General features: G+C 40.8%; 1 long non-coding RNA gene across 1 annotated transcript; it reads left to right on the forward strand.

Moving 5' to 3' along the window:
* The first annotated feature begins 20,218 nt into the window (after window positions 1-20,218).
* LOC123763785 (uncharacterized) lies at window positions 20,219-23,652 on the forward strand. Its single transcript, XR_011222693.1, has 3 exons — window positions 20,219-20,692; window positions 21,510-21,644; window positions 22,814-23,652. It is a non-coding gene; the product is annotated as an uncharacterized lncRNA (long non-coding RNA).
* Window positions 23,653-24,044: the final 392 nt, after the last annotated feature.

Below are 24,044 nucleotides of genomic sequence, written 5' to 3' on the forward strand. Positions count from 1 at the left end.
GATTGTTTCTTGGCTTTCAAGATGGTTGGGCCTGCTAATGTACTTTGTTGTACCATGTGTCGCATGGTACAACAACATGTGTGTACCATGTGCGAATGGTACACACATTAGTTTTGTGTCGCATTCCATGTAGTGGGAGTCATGTATCCCTGCTAAGTCACACAGGTTGTCAGGTAGAATTTTCTTAACCAAATTATCTGATGCTGAGGAGGTGGATGCTGGATGATGATGAATATGTGCTTGCTTGGTGATGATGGACTTGTGGTGGCTTGCAGTGGTTGAACCCCATGCACAGATACCATAATTAAGATAGGGATAGATTAGTGCATTTTTAGACTTTCTTAGTTATGTGTTGTATGTGGGTGCTGAAGTTGAGTCTCTTGTCTAGGAATAGGCCAAGAAACTTTCCATCATTTTTATTACTGATGTTAACATTGTCTATTTGATGCTGAACTTAGCATTACAACGTCTTGAATTAGAATCTCAGCTTGAACTAGCTAGGCTAGAGACTCAACAGAAAAAGTTAGAAATAGAGGCTCAACAGAGAGACAACAACAAGTAGAATTAGAGGCACAGAATGACAGAACTGAGACTCAGTTGAAGTTAGAGGAAGCTAGGCAGAGACAATTAGAGGTTCAAAAACAAATGGAGGCAGATAGAAACAGAGTTTAAGCACAGAGAAATGCAGCTGGACATGGTAATACTAATAATATTTCAAACAGTACCATGCAGTCCTCAGTCTAGAATTAATTCTTTTCTGTTTAGCATAACTATTTTATAATCTTAATTATTATTATTACCAGCCCTCTCATGCGAACAAGTATAGACCCTGAACTAAACCTCTTATCCAGTATCTATGACAATCATCACTTTAATGACCAAAACTGCAGATATTATATGGCACAAGATGTAAACAATGTATTAACACATAATCACAATGTCTCTGTAATTAGCTTGAATGTAAGATCTCTAAGCAACCACTTTGATGATGTTAGTGCCTTGATTCAAACTGTTGTCAACAAATTCTCTTTTGTTATACTTACTACAACGTGGTTAAAAGAGGATACTACTCAACTCTTTAACATGCCAAACTACTCAGCAATTCACAACTGTCAACCAATTCAGAGAGGAGGTGGTGGTACTGCTCTTTACTACCACCAAGATCTGACATGCTTAAAAGTAATTAGTACTAGAGACCCCCGTGGAGAGTATATCTTTGCTTGTTTCAGAGTCAAGGGTGCCGAAACTGTCCTGACTGTGGGAGCAGTCTATAGAATTCCTAACACTGATGTGTCTAAATTCAACTCTAACCTTAGAAATCTAAAACTAGATAACAGACTGAACAAAAAATCTAATTATCGCAGGTGACGTTAATATTAACCTCTGCGAGCCTGATACCCCCCCCCTGCTGCTAGTTTCCTCAACTGTATGAATTCCTGCTTCCTCATACCCTTAATCACTAGACCTACTAGAATTACTGATAGTAATGCCACGACTCTTGATCACATCTGGACCATCATAACCTCTCTGCTTACCTCAGAGATAATCATTGATAGCACTACAGACCATTACCCCACATTTCTCCTAACCAACATTAACAAACCACCTCTAGAGACAAGGGAGATAAGCTTTTGGCTGCACAATGAAACTGCTATAGGCAATTTTATAGCTGCTGCTGCTAATATCAACTGGGAGTCCGAATTAGGTAACATAGGGGACATCAACCTAGAAGTGCAATCATTTCTTCAAAAAACTCTCAGCCTTTATAACACCCACTGTCCTATGCTAACGAAACAAGTCACAACTAAAATGCTAAACAATCCTTGGCTTACAAAAGGGATATTTAAATTTATTAATAAAAAACATGACCTTGAGAAGAAGTATAGGTTAGGAATCGTCTTCAAAGAATTTTCAAAGAATTACTCATCAGCGCTATCTAAAATAATTAGAAGAGCCAAAATTAAATACTACGAAGACAAATTTACCCAAACAAAGGGCAACATTAAGAAAACATGGAGCACAATTTCATAAATATTGGGATCAAAGAAGATTTTAAATAACAAACAAATACTCCTGTCCAATAACGATGGTCTGCTTTCAGCCTCAGATACTGCTATTGAGTTCAATAGGTTCTTCTAATCCATTGGGTCATCCCTTGCAAATGATATTCCATCTTCCAGTACAAATGTTCAGGACTATCTTACAGGTAACTATCTACAGTCTCTGTACCTAACGCCTGCTAATTCCTCTGATGTTAATGAGATAATCCTTTCCCTTAAAACCAAGTCTAGTGCCCTTGAGGAGATACCAACTCAAATTTCAAAAAAGCCTCTAGATCTTTAGCTCCTGCCATTGCATTGCTCTACAACAAGTCACTTGAACTCCAAACCTTTCCAGATATTCTAAAAAAAAGCGAGAGTAACCCCAGTCCATAAATGTGGTGATCTCACTGATGTCAACAACTTCAGACCTATTTCAATTCTGCCAAACTTGTCAAAAATATTTTTAAAACTAATCTACAAGCAGTTTTACTCTTATCTAGCCAAACATAATATTCTTAGCTCTTGTCAATATGGCTTCAGACCCAAAAAAAGCACTAACGATGCACTTATTAGTATGATTAACTTGATACATGCAGCTCTCGATAAAAATGAGTTCCCTGTTGGGTTATTTGTGGATCTGCATAAGGCTTTTGACACTGTCAACCACCAAAACCTTCTTCTTAAATTACATCATTAGGGAGTCAGAGGTCACTCCCTGCAGTACCTTAAGTCTTACCTTACTGACAGGCTCCAGTATGTTTCTGTGAATAATTCAATTTCCCCCACCCTACCCATCAACATTGGTGTTCCTCAGGGCAGCATACTTGGCCCTCTCCTCTTTCTCATCTACATTAATGACCTTCCAAATGCCTCCCAACACCTCAAACCAATTCTATTTGCTGACGACACAACCTTCATTTACTCCAGTCCTAACCCCCTTGCTCTAAATGTCACAGTGAATACTGAGCTAAATAAAGTCCATCTCTGGCTGCCAACAAACTCACCCTTAACATTGGCAAAACTTTCTATATTTTGTTTGGCAATAAATCCTCAAATCAAATAAATCTCAAGATAAACAATACCCACATTTGTAACAATGTAGATGGCAAATTCATTGGCGTTCTCATTGACCACAAGCTGAATTTCCAGGGACACATTCTAAATATATAAAAAAAAGTTTCAAAAACTGTTGGCATTCTTTCTAAGATCAGATATTATGTACCTCGCCCTGCCCTGGTGACGCTTTATTACTCTCTCATCTATCCTTATCTCAACTATGGTATTTGTTCTTGGGGTTCTACTACCCAAAATCATTTACTCCTATTGTGAACGGCCTTTTGACATTGTTCGTGTGCATGGGGGGGAGTTGTGTAAAACCCTAGTTTGTGCCTCGGAGAGGCTGCAGGATCCAGTAAGTTCAGTAGAACTTCAGTTTCAACTCCTTTTACCATGTTGTAACCCAGTCGATTAAGGCAGCGTCTGGGATGCTCTCGGACGCAGGTTCGAATCTTCGCCACGGCCCTTGTGGATTTGTTCACTGACAGTAGCTTTTGCTCTCATTGCAAGAGAAGAGGTCATGTCATAACTTCCTGCTTTCAGAAACACACAGAGTTAAGACTTACGGGTCTTATTTTCTGTAGGGGTGTGCAGAGAAGATATCCTAATACACATGTCAAGGTAGATTCCAAATGGATAGCTACATATACTCCATACCTGTATACAGGGGAATTATTGTGTAATAATGGCAAAGGGAAGCCAGTTATTCTCTTACGGGACACTGGCGCTTCCTAAAGTTTGATTTCAGCTTGTGTACTCTCTAATGTTGCAAAGAGAGATATTGGGGAGTCCGTAGTTCTTCAATGTTGCAGGTTGTCAAACTGTACTTCTGATAGATGTTAATTTGAGGTACAACATTACCCCCAGGCTTGTGCACTGTTGGTATTGGTAAACAATTGCCCATCCCAAGTGTGGTAGTTATCTTGAGTAATGATGTGGCTATAAATCATGTTATTGGGAAGGTTGATCTCATTTTGTTACCAGAATCAGTCATTTTGAGTAAACAGCCAGATGTAGTGGATGGTGTTATCTACTCTGCCTGTGCTGAGTCTAGTTTTGTGAGGGAACAGTCTGTTGTAGAAGATGGCGTTATCTACCCTACCTGTGCTGATTCCAGTTCTATTATTGTTCCAGTTGTCAGTTCTGTCACTACCAAAGTAATTGTTCCAGAGACCTGTATCCCTTAAGAGGAGAAGTGGGATGTTGATTTTCAGGATTCATGTGTTGCCAACTTAGTTGTTGAGAGTAAGTCTGGTACCATAACCCCGCTTTATTATAATCCAGTGGATGGTTTGGAACAGGAAATCCATGTGCCAGTGTCTTGCTTGGCCACTACGAACGTTGAGCCAGGAGTCGAGAGTAAGTCAGTCGTTGCCACAACTCCGCTTTATCCCAACTAAGTGAATGGTTTGGGAAAGAATGTCAGGTTGATAGAGGCTTGCCCGCTCGCTTCAAAATTAGAATCAGTTGATGAGACTGAGTCAGCTGTAGAGGCCCCGCCTTGCCCTAGCCTAGAGGATGGTAAAGGAGAGGAGGCCAAAGTACCTGATATTTGCCCGCTCGCTTCAGATTTTTTGTCCCTTGGATTTGGGTAAGTTAAGTAGAACTGATCCCGAGATATCAGAGAGTAGCAAGGAGACAGTCTGTACTGTAGATCCATTGTTGGAGAGTGTGGGAAAGCAGCCAGAGGATCAGCTTCTGACGAGTAGATGGAATACCTTTGAGCCTCCCTCTTCAGTTGTCTGTGAGGATGTGACCCTGCTTGGTAGAGTTATTGGTTGTAAACAGACAGTACTCCAAGCATCTTAAGAATATGTCCTGGGAGGAAAATTTGGTAAATTTTGTATGACTATTAATAATGGTAACATTTCTTCTAGGCCTAAGTTGTAGTGTTGTGGCCAGCTATTCTTATTCCATGAGGAGTAAGCGTTTATCATTGGGTAATTCGAGTCAGAGTGTTCTTAGGACTTTATTGCAATCTATTCCGCAGGAGCCATTCTCCCTTGTAGTAATGGACTGTGGGACATCTTTCTCCAGCTTTGTTGATGAGCAGAGAGAGTTTACTCCAATAAGTTGTACGTCCAGTTGTCCTGAGACAGTTGCGTCGAATTCAAAGCAGTGTCTCTACTTTTATATCTAATACACTACTTTATTGCGAGAAGTAGTTAACAGAATGGTGTTGGAGGATTTTGTCAGACTTTGGTGAAGATGTTCAAAGTCACAGGTGTGTGATTTAAGTTGGAGAGGGACTGTAACGGGGGGTGGGGGAAATAGCTCTCTCTTGTCCATTATTCCACCCCCCCCCCCAGTTAACTAACGAGGCCGGGGGAAACAGCTCTCTCTAGTCCGTTATCCCGTCCTCAGTTAGCTAACTATTCTAGAGCACTCCCAGAGTTCCTAGGATAGCCTCTCTCGTTCAACACCTTGTAACCTAGGTATTTGACTACCTAGGTGCGGGTACTACAAGGCGCCGTAACTTGATCAGCTACCCGAAACTCTAGAGAGAACTCTAGAATGCATTTCACTGCCACAAACGTATAAGAGAAATGAAAGGGAAAAGATGAATAATGAAGTAATTAGTGAGGGTTTGGGGTGAGAGAGGTGGGAGGAGCGAATAGGGTCGTCAGTTGAAAGTGAGAGTTTAGAGGAGGGGTGGAGGGAGAGGAGTAGATAGGTAGAAGTAGAAAAGTAGATAGTAGAAGTGGAAAAGTAGATAGTAGAAGAAGAAATGCTGCCACCATCCATTCAAGACCATTACATACAGGACAAGGAATGGAACTTGTCTGTATCATAAAATTCTCAAAGATGTTAACACGAGGTCATTATTAGTCTGTTCCATCTATGTCATGTACTCATTAAAATCATGAACTCATTAACCGTAGAGGCTTTCTCACCTCAACTCAAAACTCTAGGGAACAAAGTTAAAGACAATTTAAATAATAAATTCATAAATTATATTTCACATAAGTATCATAATTTAAGCAATTCAAATGTTCAAGTTTAATATGCAAAGTGAGTCATCATCCAAGAATTCGAGAACCCTACAACTGGACTGCCCCTGATCCTCACACAACCCTTGTAAACACGACCAAGTCACCTTAATGTTCAACTCACCAAGTGTCTGCCTATAGCTGGATAGAGAGGGGAAGGGGGGGAGGTCTGTAGTTGACAGAGACTGTCCCGCCCAGCCGGCTGACAGCCTCTCTGGCTAGGCTGTCCTCTGCTCTGCTCTGCTGTCTGCTATTGCTTGTCTTCGAATCGATAGCTCTCCGAGTATATATTGGGAAACCTAGTAGCTAACTCCGCCCACAAGTAGATAGCCCAAGGCACTCTACCAAGCCACTCCTTAAACGTCGGCATGTTTGAAGGCCAATTATCAGATTAGCAGAAGCAAGGTGAAATTTGCATGATCTGACCTCAGGTCACTTGAGGTCATTAACGCTTAGAGGTGTGAGACTCAGGCCGACCAAACTGGCGCCTCTCAAATCCTTGTCTGTGACTCATGAACTATATATATTTTTAAATAAAACTAAACCAAACACCTTATGGTGTTACAGGACAAGGTTATCCCACATGTTTGGTCTGATGAGTGTGAAGGGTTACAGGTTGTCCTTGGGTGGTTCCCAGGTAATCTGCTTTTCATCTTCAAGGTGATAAGACCCTTAACACTATTGTTGGATTGGTTAATGTCACCAGGAGGAAGTCTCATACTGAGTGAAGTCCATAGTAAGTGTTGTCAAAGTTTCAGAGTGGTTCTGTTATTTTCTTGGGAGGCCAGGATGGTTATGAAGGTGTGTGTTGTAATAAAGTTCACAGTTAGAGAGTGTGAGCTTGTTCTTGGAGTTGTGATTTGGATATTGTGCTTCCGAATAATCCTGTTTCTCTCACTGATCGTTCTGACAGAGTTATAAAGCGACTGACTTATTTGTTCAGTCATGATGGTCATCTGAGTCAGTTCAGACAGGTAGTCCTTGCACTGGTTCGAACTTGCACGAACCTTGTGGTTCGTGTCTGTTGTGTCAGATATAAAAGGTCTCCTGAGGAGTTTTCTTGTGTTGTTGGTGGTTCTAAGAGTGAAGAGGTTTCAGATGTGTTGGTGTGGTTTAATCGTGTTTTTTCTACTTTTAGTACAAATTGGTCGAGGCTGTGTGTTCCACAGAAGATGCTGTGTGATGGGAAAACGATGTCCTTGCCGGGGCATGCCCAGATCAGCCTCATCACCCAGGAGAAGTCCCTAAACCAACCCACATCCGGTCAACTTAACCTGCGTGGGTCAACTCTAGAAACAAGGAGAAATGACCAGTGGAATATGTATAGAAAATATTTACCATGCAGAAAATGGGTACCTTGGAAGTATGGGACTAATGCGAGTTTAACAGTGGAACCAGATGAAAAGATAACTCATGGCATAGACCTTGTTAGTGTGGGTGCATTAATTGACATTGGTACTCATGTGCATCATGATAAAAATGTTGATAGGAGAGGGAAGTATTACCTATATTTAAGTGAACAGCAAGAGATAGTGCCCTGGAGAGATAAATTTGCATACTCCAGAGGAACACGTGTGAAACTCCTGATGTATACAGACAGTAATGTAGGACAGGATCACAGGACTGAACTATATGATTTTCAGGTGAGAAATAGTACATTAACTTTTGCACTGTGGATAAATAAAGAATATTTGTGTTTCAAGTTTGGCAAGGAGATTTACCATGTTGCATATGCTATGATCTTGATGTCTTGTATGTGAATTTTTAGAGGTTGCTGAGGTGTGTTTATTTCACTTTCATAATGCATATGTTTTCTTCATTTTCTTCATTATGTGAAGTTGATAATATGAAGTTCTTTGCACATTTTTCTATTTTACCATCTTTGATGATTCCTGTCCTAAGTATTGTACTTACCTTTCCCGAAAATGTAATTAATCTTCAATTAATTACATTTTCTTTTTATGGGGTGGGGGTATGTTACGATCCAGAGGATCTCACAATTAAAATAGTTGTAACATGTTTGTTATTACCCATCTCAGACTGTAGTAAAGTATTTGCATATTATATAATTTGCATGTTTTATGATTTATTAGAATGCATGATAGCATTGAATGTTTGATTATACTATATAGTATATGAGGGTGTCACAGCTGGGCTGTTAAGTGAACGAGAAGTGTTCCTGTCACAGATGTGTGCAGTGGGAAGGCGTTTATTGATCGGGTGTTGTGTTACCTCCTTTTTTGAAGGAAATGTTTATTTAACCAATTAAGAATGTTTATACTTTTAGTTATATTATTAGAATGTGTGAAATATTATATTAGTATGATTATGTCTGTTTGGAAGTGGTTACTTTCGTTTGTAGTGTGTGCAATTAGAGAATGTATCTGCCGTGTGGTAACTCTGTAGAAGCCGCCAGAGGCGCGCGTGTAGAGAGCTTGCCACCACCTCCCCAGGAGCTCTGGGAGTCGTCTGGTGATACCACATAATTTTAAAGTTAAGTAACATTTCTTTTGATTTGTGTTTTAGGTTATTATATTATTTGGAAGACATACATTGTTATATATACCTTGAACTAGGATTATATTGGAGTGATTGTGTATACCGTTTAAAGAGGAATTTATATATATATATTTACTTTTATATACATTTGTTTTACTTTCCGTTTTATTAAATTGTGTCTGCTAGGAGCATCCTGGTGTACCAAACACATGCACTGTAACCGTACCCCTAGATTGTTCCAGTGCTGACAGGTGCACGAGCCTTGCTGAACTATCATGGGTTCGTATCCTGGCCGGGGAGGATTTACTGGGCGCAATTCCTTAACTGTAGCCTCTGTTTAACGCAACAGTAAAATGTGTACTTGGATGAAAAAACGATTCTTCGCGGCAGGGGATCGTATTCCAGGGACCATAGGATTAAGGACTTGCCCGAAACGCTACGCGTACTAGTGGCTGTACAAGAATGTAACAACTCTTGTATATATCTCAAAAAAAAAAACTAGATAGATAACAGTCTTCAGTAATGAGTCATACTCTTCAAGCTTTGGGCTGTTGTAGGGCGCACCTTAGAAAGTAGGTTAGCCTCGGAAGAGATAGGCATCTAGTGAGGAAATAAAAAGCATTGTGGGCATCGATGTCACCTATTCTGTTTTCCATTCTCCTGTCTGTGATTTTCTTATCAAGGATCTCCTCAATGGCGTTAGACCCTAGGGAAGGGGGGGGGGGCTCCAAGGAGAGTGCTGTTCACAGCCCTAATGACATCGGCTCCGGGCAAGGCAGACTTTATGCTGGCAATGATGTCTGGGATGGAGGAGACTACTTCACACTTGGAAGGGTCCAGGAAGAGACCCAGGCTTATTTCTTGCTCTTTCATTTTTCTGATGTCTTCCAAGAGGTAGTCTACGGTGCCAGCTATAATCCCATCATCCATAAACCAGATGTTGAACTTGCTGGACAAGCTTTCAGTGATTTCTTTTAAGACTAAGCAGAAACGAAGAGGAGCTAGAGGATCACCTTGCTGAACACCTTCACATGATAATTAAAAAATGGTTCTTACCGTGACCCATGGAGCACCACCAGGGGGGTAACAGTTACTGTGACCCAGGGAGCACCACCAGGGGGTAACAGTTACTGTGACCCAGGGAGCACCACCAGGGGGGTAACAGTTACTGTGACCCAGGGAGCACCACCAGGGGGTAACAGTTACCGTGATCCAGGGAGCACCACCAGGGGGTAACAGTTACTGTGACCCAGGGAACACCACCTGGGGGTAACAGTTACTGTGACCCAGGGAGCACCACCAGGGGGGTAACAGTTACTGTGACCCAGGGAGCACCACCAGGGGGTAACAGTTACCGTGATCCAGGGAGCACCACCAGGGGGTAACAGTTACCGTGACCCAGGGAGCACCACCAGGGGGTAACAGTTACTGTGACCCAGGGAGCACCACCAGGGGGTAACAGTTACTGTGATCCAGGGAGCACCACCAGGGGGTAACAGTTACTGTGACCCAGGGAGCACCACCAGGGGGTAACAGTTACTGTGACCCAGGGAGCACCACCAGGGGGTAACAGTTACTGTGATCCAGGGAGCACCACCAGGGGGTAACAGTTACTGTGATCCAGGGAGCACCACCAGGGGGTAACAGTTACTGTGACCCAGGGAGTAACGTTGGGACTCGCTCCCTGGGAAGACAAAGGGCAAAAATAGATTTTCAGTTACTGACGGATGTAAAAATATTCCTTGTACCATTCTGGCAAATTGACATTTTTAGGAATCTGAAGTGAGGTTAGTATGACTGAAACCTGTATACCATATTAACAAAGGATTGGCCTAACACTAAACTATGGAAAAACTGGGATTTGCAAACTTACTCTGATTTTTAATAAAATGTACAATGTATATATTTTTTTGAGTAGAAAATATTAAGAATTTTTATTTTAGAGTTATTTATAACTGAATAAAATCTTAAACGTGAGCAATATGTATTAAAAATCACAATAGGTGGTGTGTGAGTGCTTTCCTCCGAGGCTATGGATCCCCATTTTCCAGCCAGAGGGGGTACTTCCGATACCATAGAAATGTATACAAAAATGTGGGGTGTTGACCCCTTCCGACTGTGGTCGGAAGGGGAATTATGAGGAAATGGGAAAAGAAGTCAGGGACCTCTCTCGTTTACCATATACTGTACCGTACATTAGCAACTCGCACAGACAACTGATTTACCCTAGGGCTACTAACACTCTGGAGACCTCGATCAGGAGAGGAAGCCGTCGGCTTGTCAAGGGTAACCCCCCCTCATTTGTCCAGATGTTTTTTTCGAGCTGGATTTAAAAATTCAACAAAGTTTTCACATTTACGGCTCCTGCAGGAAGGCGGTTAAATGGGTTCATAACTCCGTGGGTGAAAAAGCATCTCTTCTCAATCCTACATTGTGGCTTGTTGAGCTTGAATCCGTTACTCCTTGTTCGTGTTTCATCTGATCATTTGAGGAAATTGTCCGGATCAATATCCTCTAATATATTCAGTGTTTTAAAAGCTTCGATGAGCTCCGCTGTCCTACGAGAACGGTTGAGACTCACTACCTCAACCTAACCTATTCTAACCAAACACAACCTAACCTATCCAAACCTATTCTAACCTAACCTAACATTATTGTTAGAACAGAACCAATCTGGAAATGAATATTTGAAAATAATAAAATTCATTCGGCATGTTAAGCAAATCGGACGTTGCATATTAGCTATTAGGCACGACATATTTCTAATATGTAGTGCAATATATATATATATATATATATATATATATATATATATATATATATATATATATATATATATATATGTCGTACCTAGTAGCCAGAATGCACTTCTCACCCTACTATGCAAGGCCCGATTTGCCTAATAAGCCAAGTTTTCATGAATTAATATATTTTCTCAATTTTTTTTCTTATGAAATGATAAAGCTACCCATTTCATTATGTATGAGGTCATTTTTTTTTATTGGAGTTAAAATTAACGTAGATATATGACCAAACCTAACCAACCCTACCTAACCTAACCTAACCTATCTTTATAGGTTAGGTTAGGTTAGGTAGCCGAAAAAGTTAGGTTAGGTTAGGTTAGGTAGGTTAGGTAGTCGAAAAACAATTAATTCATGAAAACTTGGCTTATTAGGCAAATCGGGCCTTGCATAGTAGGGTGAGAAGTGCGTTCTGGCTACTAAGTACGATATATATATATATATATATATATATATATATATATATATATATATATATATATATATATATATATATATATATATATATATATATATGGCACAACTCTCCTAAACACGAGAGTCAAGTATACAACTTTAGAACACTTTCCCACCAGGAGACTCGAACCCTAGCCAGCACAGAAGCCTTCCAGCAACTGGCATAACAGGTACGCCTTAACCCTCTCCACCACCTGCTCAGACCCTTAAAAGAGATGGTAATTTCGGAGTATTTAAATACCACAAAGATCACCACCTCCCAAGAGCACTAGAGCAAGTGAGGGGTCATTTAGACGTTAATTTCATCAAGTCCCTGTTAATATGGGAAGACACAGTGTCTATGCTTAAGGCACAACTCTCCTAAACACGAGAGTTGTATACTTGACTCGTGTTTAGGAGAGTTGTGCCTCTCCTTAGTCAAGTCAACCTTAGAAACACTTTTTATGAGAGCCCATAATTCAGACTTCATTCCGTTTATATTAACTGAAAATTTTGTTTTTTGACAAGCAAGCTTTAATAATGCCATCACTGTTAATAATATTGATATTATTATAATAAATACCTGTAACTATTTTTACAAGTCTTGTGCAGCGTAGTTAATAAATACCTCCTGGTCAAAAGCGCAAGCAGATGAACTCAAGATGCACAAAGTAATCTCAAAAGCGTATATATATATCTATGAAAAAATATTGAGATCGATCCCATCAAATGGCCTCGATGTCTTGTGAGTGAACATGACTCACGTCTGACGGTCCGACCTAGATGACGGACGGAGTGATAGATAGGGGAAGATTAAGGGTTACTGCAGATGTTCACCTGTTCCCAGTTGCTGGACCTCCAACACAGGAAAAAGCTTGTATATAAGCGAGCAGTAGAGCTAGTGGGAGCCATCCGAGCTCTGCTGACCAGCTGGACAAGACCAACATTCCACTTTCTGTGAACTCCGAATCCTAAGTTCCGCCATCATGAAGGTTCTGTGCTTCGCTCTCCTCGCCGGTGTTCTCCTCCTGGCCCCCAGCGTGCCCGCCCAGGTACTACCCGACTTCCACTTTAATGTGTTAATATTACATAGAGTATTACAACGTCTGTTTCACGGAACTAGATCTATATATAATACCTGTTGCGAGAATGGTTTCCCCGTTGTCGGGGGACACGAAGACTTATCATGCTATCGTTATCGAGGTCACTCAATACAACTACTGGAATTTTTCCAGGATACGATCCATAACAGTCCGTTAATTCACATGTATCTATTTACTGCCAAAACACCTTGTTCTACTCGGGAATCCCACCATAAACGAGTCAGTTTTTGTCGACTGCGCCATATTGTTTATTGACCAAACTTGTCCTCAACACGATTGCCATTTTCTTGGGTTCACACAGGCGAATATGGATTGACGAAAATTCTTAAGAACTATAGCATTCAAAATATAAATGAAAATTTAAAATTTAACCATATTGATATGTCCAGCTACAGTCCACTGACAAAATTCATTTCAGACTTAACACTTGAATACAATAATTACTCGCTTCACGGGCGATGTCTCGCACTCTTCATTTGCTCCTCTGTCCATGTTCAGTGACGTGAACGTTTGACAGCAAAATCTGACACAAAAGAATAAGTAAACAAAAATGTATATTACCTTATATAGAACACAAAATCTTGACTGTTTTAATAGCAGTAATAAGATGATTTGGAGCAACAGTGAGGAATAACTTCTACTTAAACTTCATCATTATGGAATTTTAGGTCTTGTTCTGAATTATATTCAAGCATATCTCATTAACAGATACCAATACGTACACACATAAATCACAATAGCGTGATATATCAAATGACCATGACTGAGGCGCATCTGGGAACATCCCGTGCGTAGGTTCGAACCCTCATCACGGCCCTTGTGGATTTGATCAATATGTAGCCATAAATGACATAACCTCTGCCACTCTACCACTAACCAGGAGTGCCACAAGGCAGCATCTTAGGACCTCTCCTATTTCTTATGGTATATGACTTGTTAAATGTCTTCAACGTTCTTAACCTATACTACTCCCTGACGATACTAACTTCATCCCACACCCTAAACCAAACACTAATGTTTATAAAAAAACTTATATTTTATATTTATAAAATATGTTTAAACAAATATAATTCAGAGTTAAAAAAAAAAATACATCTTCAGACAGACAACGTCAACATTAATAGTAAAAATGAATGAAAAATACTTGGCCTATATATATAGACAAGAGACTTCAGTACCCACATTCAGCACATAGGTCGAAAACTGTTGGTATATCCACAAAAAACATGATATGTTCCCCACTGCTCTTCTTACACTAAACTATCCCTATCTAACATACAGTATATCTGCATAGGATTCAACCTCTGCAAACTGCCTCAATCCCATCATCACCCAGCAAAAATCAGCTTTCAGAACTATAACATATTTTGTCCTCGGAAAACACATAATTCGTCTGTTTATATCCCTGCTAAACATACACTCATTCCACACATTCTCTTGTGCTATTTATATATACATAACCTTGTTCCAAAATGTTAATCCTGATCTGAAACTATTCCTTGATAGATGTAATGGAACCCATGAGCACCACACCAGAAATAAAAATATATTTTTCATATTCCCCGAGTCAGACTAAATATATGCGAACACGCCATGCAAATATACGGGTCTAATGTATGGAACTCACTCCCTAATGAACTAAAAAATTGTCCAACCCCAATTCAATTCTTGATTCAAAAGTAAAACAATAAAGAACATATGTTGACCAAACCACACACTAGAAAGTGAAGAGACGACGACGTTTCGGTCCATCCTGGACCATTATGAAGTCGATTATGGATAATGGTCCGTCCTGGCTAATGGTCCAGGACGGACCGAAAAGTCGTCGTCTCTTCAATTTCTAGTGTGTAATTTGGTCAACATTTTTCAGCCACGTTATTGTGACTCATTTGCACTTAAGAACATAATTTCATCTTCATAATATCCCGCCTTGTGCTGCCCACTCAGTATTGCAATATAGAAATGCAACGTACTTCATCACAACGATAAATACACCGAGAAGTGTTTTGATTAGTTCATCTATTTTGCACCCCATACCTATCATGTGGGCGGTAGTGGACCCCATACCCATCATGTGGGCGGTAGTGGACCCCATACCCATCATGTGGGCGGTAGTGGACCCCATACCTATCATGTGGGCGGTAGTGGACCCCATACCCATCATGTGGGCGGTAGTGGACCCCATACCTATCATGTGGGCGGTAGTGGACCCCATACCCATCATGTGGGCGGTAGTGGACCCCATACCTATCATGTGGGCGGTAGTGGACCCCATACCCATCATGTGGGCGGTAGTGGACCCCATACCTATCATGTGGGCGGTAGTGGACCCCATACCCATCATGTGGGCGGTAGTGGACCCCATACCTATCATGTGGGCAGTAGTGGACCCCATACCCATCATGTGGGCGGTAGTGGACCCCATACCTATCATGTGGGCAGTAGTGGACCCCATACCCATCATGTGGGCGGTAGTGGACCCCATACCTATCATGTGGGCAGTAGTGGACCCCATACCCATCATGTGGGCGGTAGTGGACCCCATACCTATCATGTGAGCAGTAGTGGACCCCATACCCATCATGTGGGCGGTAGTGGACCCCATACCTATCATGTGGGCAGTAGTGGACCCCATACCCATCATGTGGGCGGTAGTGGACCCCATACCCATCCAGTAGGCGGTAGTGGACCCCATACCCATTTGGTGGGCGATAGTGGACCTCATACCCATCCGGTGGGCGGTAGTGGACCCCATACCGATCCGGTGGGCGGGAGTGGACCCCATACCCAGCCTGTGAGTGGCATTGGACCCCATACCCATCCTGTGGACGATAGTGGAAAGGATTACAGAGGCAGATAATGGGCTCAGGGACTGAACCCCAAATTTCATTTAGTTAAGCAAGTTATTTATTTATTAATTTATAGTATATAGAAGAAGGTTCGTAGGGTTGAAGTTGGTGGTACATTGGGTTGAAGAGTACATAGCATTGATGTTTCTACATTCTTGTAAAGCCACTAACACGCGTAGCATTTCGGGCAAATCCTTAATCTAACAAATAATTTTAAGTAGGTAATTTGTGGCAAAATTGAAAAAGTTAACAGGTACACTGTAAGAAAATTTGAAGAAAATTAATAAGTACATTATAGTAAAACTTGAGGCTTATCAGCAGGTACATTGTAGCATAATTTGAGTATTATTTCTAGGTACATTATAGTAAAGTTTGCGTTCAACACAACAACCACGATATAAGATGATAGCAGTGATTGCAACAATAAAGTTATATGGCATAGGCACATATTTTGGGGTAGGGGTAGCAGTTAGTTTTGATAAGCTAGTCACAAAATGTAATGTATATCGTTTATATAATCAATGGATTGGAAACCGTCCAGACACGTACTATGTAAACGAAGCAGCTTACATATGTGGTGAGCTAGTTTCATAATTAATATGTTTATCGTGAACACCTCACCCCCCCCCCCCCATTCAGTCAGCAGCGGTGGATCGGTTACAGTCACTGACAGTTACCAGCTACAGTTAGCAAAATGGAGAGTATACGCACAGGGAGTTTACTGTAGTCCATAAGTAAATTATAAAATACATAATACAAAAGTATTATTGATGGTTGGTCAATAAGCTGTTGTTGCCTTAATAAGTCTCCGTGGCGAAGTGGTAAAACACTCGCCTGGCGCTTCGCGAGCGCCTTCAAGTTCAAGTATGTTTATTGAGATAAGAAAGAAATACATTTCAAAGAGATAGAGTAGCTTAGGCTATTTCTACCCCCCTCTACTTCAAGTCCCTTAAGGGGCGCACAAATTCAGTGAGTACAAATAGACAAAAAACATTACAAGAATCCTATTTAACATTGCAGGTTAATATAGTAAGCACAGCATATAATTGTTACACTTTTGGGGCAAAATTCTTGTAGCTCCTAAGTATACTGTCTATCATACCATTATCACACATCCAAACAATTTGATGTGGTACACTACTTATTTCCTTATTTCTATAGTTATCAATAAGTTGACACTCTAATACATAATGTTCTAAGGTGTGGGCGTGCGGCATACTACATGATTTACACTCCTTATCTTTTTCACTGATATCAACACCGTATTACCATATAAATTCTTGTATATAAATCTTGTATTCTTGCATCTTCTTGTATATAAATAAATAAATTCAAAATAATAAATAAATAAATAAGGTTAAGGTGAGAAATGAGGAGTTATACAATGCAATATATATATATGAATATATATAATTATATTGAATTCTCCTGCAATCAGTTCAATGGTGTTGTTGTGACAGAAGAGTTTGTACACTCTCCTGAAACTGCTTTCTTAGATAAGTTTAGCTTCCCTTGAAGATCGCGAGTGGCTGCTTCACTCACATTTAATTTGTCTCAAAAAACTAAAGAATAACTGCTGTTGCATGGTTTTCCTGACAATAAATAATAATAATTGATATTTATGTAAGAGTACATACATAGGAATTGTAGAGAAGGGGAGAGTTGGAGACGCACTCTACATAAACCCACCAATGCGCAGAGTGTTTCTGGCGTAGCGTAAAAACAATTTGGAGAAAATGAACATGTACAATGGGGTAATACTGAAAACTAAATGAGATATGGTAACAGTTTTGAATTGTTGAATGATAATTTACAATTTTACATCTCTTTCAGAGTAAGAATCTTCGAGCAAATTCTGTAGTCAGGTAAAGGTGCCTGAAGGTGAGGTACTGGAGCAGGTGAGGTACTGGAGCAGGTGAGGTACTGGAGCAGGTGAGGTACTGCAGCAGGTGAGGTACTGTAGTAGGTGAGGTACTGGAGCAGGTGAGGTACTGGAGCAGGTGAGGTACTGGAGCAGGTGAGGTACTGGAGCAGGTGAGGTACTGGAGCAGGTGAGGCACTGGAGCAGGTGAGGTACTGTAGTAGGTGAGGTACTGGAGCAGGTGAGGTACTGGAGTAGGTGCTGAAAGTGAACAGACACACAGTTACAGCCTCACTCCTGTGCCAGGTAAGTCCTCTACGGGGACACCAGAGCTCATGCTACTAGGAACTTTTTGTTCCCAGTAGCTGAAACTTAAACAACAACAGTGAACAAAGAAGAGTGAGAGTTAATCCCAGGCTTTAGGATCCTCTCTTCTGAAGAAATATTAATAAACCATGATTGATATCCTTTAGAAAGGCGAGAAAAAAGTTAGGAGGGACATACATGAAACCCACTAATGAATGAAAAGTATACAGAGAAACATTAATAAGGTACAAATTATACCAACACTAAACCATGAAAACATCGGGAACAAAGTCGATGAGTTTAGACGAAGAACAGAACTGGGGACTCAGTGGTTTGGAATTAAGTTTGCTTGATTTACAGTACAGACGTGAGGTCACTGGATTGTTCCGAGGGTTGACCAGATTATGAATGTTTGTGGTTGGTTGGGGGATGCCACCCATGGACCAATCTGCCTACCACAAGGGGTCCATTTTGGGGCCAACCCTTTTTTATCATTTACATCAATGACATAGATAAGAACATTACAAACCACGTCATCTAAGAGCTGCAGATGACACTAAGATTTATGATAAAGTAGGAAATGAAAGTGATATTGAGGTCTTACAAAGGGATCTGCACGAACTCTTACAAATGGCCGGAAGACTGGAAAATGCTTTTTAATATGGATAAATGCAAGACCTTGCATCAGGGCATAACAATGCTCATCATAATTCAGAGTCAGAATCCTCCAATCTTTGAACGTTGCACAACAAGAGGAAGCTGCAGGGAGAAAAGCCAACCAAACCCAAGAATTTGTCTAACAATAGTCAAATTAGTTCTTTTTGACTAAGAATAGTCAAAAGAACGTTTGACTTCAAGTAAAAGAAGATAATTATTCAACTGCATAAATATCTTGGATTACCCTCATTTGGGTAACTAGGTAATTACCCACACTTGGGCAATTAGGTAATTACCCTCACTTGGGTAATTACCCTCACTTGGGTAATTTGGTAATTACCCTCACTTGGGTAATTACCCTCACTTGGGTAATTAGGTAATTACCCACACTTGGATTATTGTATCCAAGCATGGAGACCTCAACTTCAGAAGAACATATTTACTTTAGAGACAGTTCAACACAGGGTGTTGAAGATGCTTGAAGATAAGGGTTATCTTGAGATGATTTCGGGGCTTAGCGTCCCAGCAGCCCGGTCCTCGAACAGGCCTCCTTTTTGTTACACATCCCCAGGAAGTAGCCCGTAGCAGCTGTCTAACTCCCAGGTACCTATTTACTGTTAGGTGAACAGGTGCATCTGGGTGAAAGAAACTGCCCATTTGTTTCCTCCTCCACCGGGGATCGAACCCGGAACATCAGGACTACAAATCCCGAGTGCTGTCCACTCAGCTGTGAGGTCCCCCCTCAGGATAAGAAAAGTCATTTCAGAACTAAGTCGACTCCCATACAGGCAACGGTTGAGGGCCTCAGGGCTAACAACACTGCAAACCAGACATGACAGGGCTGATCTCATCTAAACTTTTAAAATATTGAACGACTTGGAGGATATTGATCCAGACCACTTCTTCAAGAAGTCACATGTAACACAAACAAGGAGCAACGGCCTCAACCTCAACAAGTCACAATATTGAAAGGAAAACAGGATATGCTTTTTCACCCACAGGGTTATAAACCCGTGGTACCACATACCCGCCGAAGCCATTAATGCAAAAACATTGCAGCAATACAAGATGCTGTTGAATAACTTCATTAGGGCAAATGGAGGACCTTTAACAAGCCGCCGGCTTCCTGTCCTCATCGAATCCACTAGAGACTTAGTGGCCCTTGGGTAAATTCAGGTAAAGAGACTGAAAGGTTTAGCCTGCTTCTCTTCTGTGTATATATACTGAGAGGTGTTTCCTACTTCTGTATCCTACTTCTCTTCTCGATGTATATACATTGAGAGGTGTACCCTGCTTCTCTTCTTGGTGTATATACACTGAGGGGTGTATCCAACTTTTCTTCTCGGTGTATATACACTGAGAGGTGCAGCCCGTTCTTCCGTGAATATTTATTGAGAATTTAGTTCTGGGCATTGTTTAGGACAAAGTATTTGCTGGTTGACTAATAAACTATTGTGTAATGTCCGTAATTACTCTCTCACAGTTGATAAATTGTCATCAGTGTTTGGTGTCAACGAGGTATGTTCCTCAGGCAGCGTGCTTGTGTATGTTTGTTGACACTGTGTGTGTGTGTGTGTGTGTGTGTGTGTGTGTGTGTATGGCCACTGTGTGTGTGTGTGTGTGCTTGATGGATGAGTGCAAGCTAAGGAAGGCTGCAGACAGTGGGTTCAGCGCTGAAGACAAGTTTACGTCTAACAAATGCCAGGTAAAACCGAACACTATAGGTTCTAATTTTGAAAATTAATTATTTTATCTTTTTGAATTGGACAAGGAACTAAGAATATAAACAGTAATTAGCATTATCATCATGAGATGCCATATATCTAGTGAGTGCTAAACAGAGCGTTATTGTTTGCAAGTGATTGTCTGAATTAACACCATGTAGTACATAAACTTTACCGTGATTTATGTTGATTTTGTAATCAATGTTAATTAGACCATTTTAACATTTTCAGTATGCAGAGACAATGGCTATTGCGCATTCTTGTACAACGGTTTCTGCTTCCTGAAGGCCAACGCGGCTGCGGTGTGTCCAACAGGCAACATATATAACGCTGGCTGTGCCGGACGCAGCTGTGCCTGCTGTGTCCCAGGTCAGAACTCTTAACCTATCACATTAACATACCTTTATTACTTTCCCATTGTCGGGGACAGGAAGCCTGTTTCAGGCTTCACGTCCTCGACAGGAGAAAGGTTAGGCTTACCTTTTATCCTTTTCAAAGCATTGAAATTAAATTTTTTATTGGATACTTATTATTTGTGTTGAGCTGTCGTGGGAAAACCCCACTAAAGATGATAATAGTGGTTACTCAGACCTCGTTGCTAGTTGCAAAGTGGTCCCCACAGCAGTTCATGCATCAGGGGCCCCAAAACTGTAGGTCCTCCATTGGACGTATACAGATATTGGTAAATTTAACTGTGAAAGAGGATTAGTGGTAATGGTTAGTAAAATAATTGAGCGAACAATGAATCAATAAACGAAATAAGGCAATTGGAATATGTGTTTTTTTATACAGAAGTGTTAGCAATAAAAACGACAATGTTATCTTTCAGTCATGCCTTGCACTAATAAGACAATTACTAATAAGTAATAATTCATATTACAGAATGAACATAAATTCTCTCGAAAAAAATTACGTAGAATTAAGAATTAATGATGTCATTCAACGTAGAATGACATAGTTAATCTTGCCAATCCAGAGTACTGTACTAGGAATCTTTGTTACGAAGACAGACAAGGAGAATCTCAGTTACATTTTCTGTCAACACTGTGGACGACAAGGAGAGACATGATATCACAGTTTACAAGTGGATGAAAGTAATTTACAAGTGGGATTAATATATTGAAACACTTAAAAAACAATAAATAAACTAATGCAAATGGTTTAATATAAATATTAACAATTGCAGATGTAACCAAGTGCATTGCGAAGCCTAAGTGTTATGCACTTGGAGGTTCTTGCGTGAAGCCTGCCGATCCTTGCGCCAAGGCTCATAGGAACCCTACTTTTTGCAGAGGAACCGGTTGTGCCTGCTGTTATTAAGGTGAGTACCGAGTCTGCTGTTATTAGCGTGAGTACTGTGTCTGCTGTTATTAGCGTGAGTACTGTGTCTGCTGTTATTAAGGTGAGTACTGTGTCTGCTGTTATTAGCGTGAGTACTGTGTCTGCTGTTACTCACATGAGTCCTACACTGGTGTGGGTTGCATCCTTTGCAAGGTCAACAGGCAAGCAAAGAGGATCTTGATAAGTTGATAAGCCCAACATGCTTCCTGTGGCCAACACTTTGACTCATCGGTCCTGCGGAGGTCTCGCGCTTCTTGCAGGTCGGCTTCGATCCCCGACGGCCTAAGTGGTTGGGCACCGTTCCCTCCATCCTATCCCGACTCTGTCCTCCTATCCCTTCCAAGTGCTGTAGTCAGACTCTTACTCCTCAAAATGACTTTACCTTCCTGTTCCCAATAATAGGAACAAATATATAATTAAACACTTAAATTGACATTTTCCTCATTAAAATAGTGTTAAAGCAAGGTAACTTTAAATTCATATCTAGCCCATTTAAAAAAAAAATAAAACTTGACATTTGTTTAGTGTGTATTAAGACCACCATATAACAGTTTACTGATCAATCAACAAAAATACTTTAGTCCTGAATATAGTCCACGGCTAAACTCTCATTGTATTTACTTGAATTCACCTGAAGGCCACCATCGCTGAGGGCCTCGGATAAGGACAGGAAGACAGCAGTTTGTCAAAAGCCCCCCCTCACCATTCCTGATGATATTTTTCAGCTGAATATTACACGGAAGCAGTGCGGTGAAATGCTTCTCGGTCTATACTGAGAACATAATGGCTTCTGATCTTCTCTATATTAAAAGTCTCAGGCAAAGAAAAAACGGAAGACCTAGAGATCTACACTAACCCCACCAGCTCCAGAACTGGTACAGCCAGCCCTCCAGGGCTGAAAACCACCATGAAAACCCCCATCCGTCCCCAGATCTCTAGTATCTCGTATCTGCTATTGATATAGATAATAGCTCCAAAGAGCCTCCTTTTTCGGGCTCACCATAGCCCGTGCTACTTGGAATTTCTTGTTCTGAGCATCTGAATCTTAAACACAACTTCTATGTTATGATTAAGGGCTATTCATGCCCGTGCCACCTTTTGGGTGGCCTAAACTTTATCATCTATATTATATTTATATTTTCTTTGCAGAACTGACGACGGCGAGGCGGAGGGCAGACTTAACCATACACATGGAAGGTCAATTGAGCTGTTAACTCTTACCACGAAGACATTCCTTAGAAAATGAAAAGTAGAGTGTATCATTTAACTCTTTTTAGTACTGGTGTTCAATTGTATGTGAGGGATGATTAGGAATTACTTATTCCATACGTATGTTCATCAGCATTATAATGAGGCTCTCATACATTACCCTCCGGTTCAGCAATGCATTAAATCCCACTTAATCAATGCATATTTTTAGTAAAAATGAGGAATAAAATCTAAATTTTCTAAAAATTAATTATATATTTGTGTTAATGTGTGTGAAAGGCAGATCCTTGCCTAAAAATTTGCACTGCACTGAAAATTCCAGAATTTAACAATAGTGTGCCTATTCACTGAGGTAATTCACAAAATAGCTAGTACTAAAATAATTGTGTATTTTCTGAATTATCCATCCTCTTCATTTATTTTGTGTAGTTAAATTTCACTCTAATTTTAATTTGAATTACAAATTATTTTCCATACGGAATCTATCAATAATGATCCTGTGGTTTGTGCACGAAGATATTATGTGATTAAATATATGTTTGATAAACATGCAAGTTTCATAGTCCTTTACCGTATGCCGTTACAGGATTTCTCCATGTGAATACTCGATCTTCTACCATAAATACCACCATCACACAGAACAACCACCACCACACAGAACCACCACCACCACACAGAACCACCACCATCACACAGAACAACCACCACCACACAGAACCACCACCACCACACAGAACCACCACCATCACACAGAGCCACCACCATCACACAGAACCACCACCACCACACAGAACCACCACCATCACACAGAGCCACCACCATCACACAGAACCACCACCACCACACAGAACCACCACCATCACACAGAACCACCACCATCACACAGAACACCATCACACAGAACCACCACCATCACACAGAACCACCACCATCACATAGAACCACCACCATCACATAGAACCACCAATAGCACATAGAACCACCACCATCACAGAGAACCACTACCATCACAGAGAACCACCACCTTCACACAGAACCACCACCATCACATAGAACCACCACCATCACATAGAACCACCAATAGCACATAGAACCACCACCATCACAGAGAACCACCACCATCACAGAGAACCACCACCATCACAGAGAACCACCACCATCACATAGAACC

This window comes from Procambarus clarkii, chromosome 52, assembly GCF_040958095.1.
Source record: "Procambarus clarkii isolate CNS0578487 chromosome 52, FALCON_Pclarkii_2.0, whole genome shotgun sequence".
NCBI lineage: Eukaryota > Metazoa > Arthropoda > Malacostraca > Decapoda > Cambaridae > Procambarus > Procambarus clarkii.